Here is a 2,485-nt window from a genome sequence, read left to right as displayed (position 1 = left end):
AAATTGCGAAAAATGTTTAAAATGTTCTAATTTACATTTTAAACAATGTCATGTTACAGACACACATGTCCTTTGGACATGTGTGTGTGAAACATCCATTTAAAAAAACATTTCAGGGGTGCAGGGGGGGGTCCTTTGGACCCCCCAATGCACTCATGGAATGCATCAACATTTGCGAATTCAAAATTGCGAATTCGCAATTTCCATTGATTCCTATGGGCCTTTTGGCCCATAGGAATCAATGGGAATAGCGAATTCGCAATTTTGAATTCGCATAATATTTGCGATTCGGTAAAAATTACGATTTTTACCGAATCGGAAATATTATGCACTTTCTATGATGCATCCCGTTTTGCGAATCCATATTTGCGATTTAGTAAAAATCGCAAATTTGGAAACGCAAAACGGGAGTTTGATGCATGTGGGGGTAGGTGTGTTATATTCTGCAGGTGCTAAACTTAAAATATTATTTGTTTCTGTAGTAATTGTTTCATTATCTAACATAGTATCTAAATTTCCTGCTGGAATGTTGTCTGAGGAATCAGATGTATTACTTGTATCTGAAGTCTCATCACAAGAATGTATATCTTGTGTTGTATAATCCCAATCTTTATTAATAGTGATTCCATATTCTTGAAACAAACTGCTAGTAGTTGCCAAATATAAAGCTGCACGTTTTACTTTGTTTGGTCTAACATTTTCAAAATGGGTATAAGATTTATAACTTAATTTCCTTTTTAATTTTATTGGAATTGTCATGTTATCATTAATTTGCCTTGGTAAAACAGTTACAGTTGTCATAACATCTGCAGGTACGTTTACTACTGCACCTGATAGAGATTTTTTGAATCCACGTGGTAATGTTCTAATTTGTAAAAAAGGTATTCTTGGTGATACTAATCTTTCTTCTAAGTTATGCAAGTGTAAGACTGCTGGGTATATCAGGAAATGTCATCCCATTATAAACTGAACATGGAGGTATTTTGTCCTTACAAATATATGTGTAACATGTTTGGCATATCTCATCTGTTGTGTATTTGCTAATGTTACATTCTATGAATTTTGCCCGCTTACTGATATTGTTTGTTTTTTGTAGACTTTACTTATGCCATAGTTGATTGCAAATAGTGCAAGTGTCCTCAGGACCATATCTTATTTCTGCATGAAATATACTAATTATATAATTTGTTGTTTGACCTGTAATATTTCTAGTATTAAGTGCATGTTCTCTGTTTTGTGTATGTTTTCTTTTCCTATTACTGATATTTTCTATATGGCTGAGATACCCGCCACCCCCTCTCAACACAATCCCCAAATGAGGGAATCCGGAAACGGTTCTTGAAGTTTTTGGAAGTGGGAGGGAGTGACCCTCCCGGCCGTATTTATTAAAAACAAAAAATTAAAACATTTAAACATTAATGTACAATTTCATACCACACTGCGATGTTTGGCTAACCTTAACAGATTCTCTAATACAGAGGTTCTCCTAGCCGATCTAACATCCTACAAAAACATTTACTTGAAATATTGAAATTGTACATCCTAACGTTTAAGGGCCAACGGCAAGGTCGTAACCGGTGTCAAGATCCCTAACCAGACATACCCCCCCCACTTGGGAGGGGCGACAGCACTGAGGCGTACTCACGTGCAACTACTACAATTTCCCTTGTCTTGACGGGGGCACTTATCAACTCGACGCCAGTTAAAGGTCGTTCGAAGACTCGTGTGAGGTATCTAGAAGGTATCGTAGACCTCCCCCCAACCCCACACAACTTACCGCATCTGCCGTCGCAGATGTCACTGGCCCCGGGAAATTCCCCAGGAGGGGGCTGTAACCCCTCCTACACAGGAAGGGGCCTTGACCGCCTTTCCTCTTCTTCCGGCGACCCATCCTTAGAAGGGACCGCCTCCCCGTTGAGGGGCCAAAGGCCACCTCCCCCGAGCGCTCCCATCCGTGTTGGGTGACGCCCACTCATAGGGATCTTCCAATTAGTGCTCACCGATCATGACCTTACCGCCCGACCAAAATAAATACGACAATGCTAACTAAACGAAACTACATTGGCCACTATGACCGAAAAACCTGTGTCTAAATGGACCTTAAATCCGACATTCTTTAATCACCAACTTGTAACATTATACCAATCTTTATTACACATTAAATATCACATAACACCAAAACAACCTGAAAACGAAATAGAATAACTGATCAACTTTATTAAAACAACTAGCTGTCCTCAGGGGCTGGTGGGTGGGTCAAAATTGGCTCTTCGTTCCGTCTCGAGCTCACATGCAGCGGGGAGGTGCAGCTTCAGAGCACGGGAACAAGAGGATGTCTTCTGGTCTTGCGTCTCTTTTTATCCATCTTCAGGGCGGGCGTAAACCCGCCCCTGCCTGCCCCGAGGGCGTGGCCGGCGGCGTCCGTGTCTAGGCCAGCCCACTCAAGGGCGGGAAAAAGCGCGCCCCGGCTACGCCGCTTCGGGCA

Source organism: Lissotriton vulgaris, chromosome 10 (assembly GCF_964263255.1).
Source record: "Lissotriton vulgaris chromosome 10, aLisVul1.2, whole genome shotgun sequence".
In the NCBI taxonomy this organism is placed as follows: domain Eukaryota; kingdom Metazoa; phylum Chordata; class Amphibia; order Caudata; family Salamandridae; genus Lissotriton; species Lissotriton vulgaris.
Note: the sequence above shows the minus strand (reverse complement) of the source record.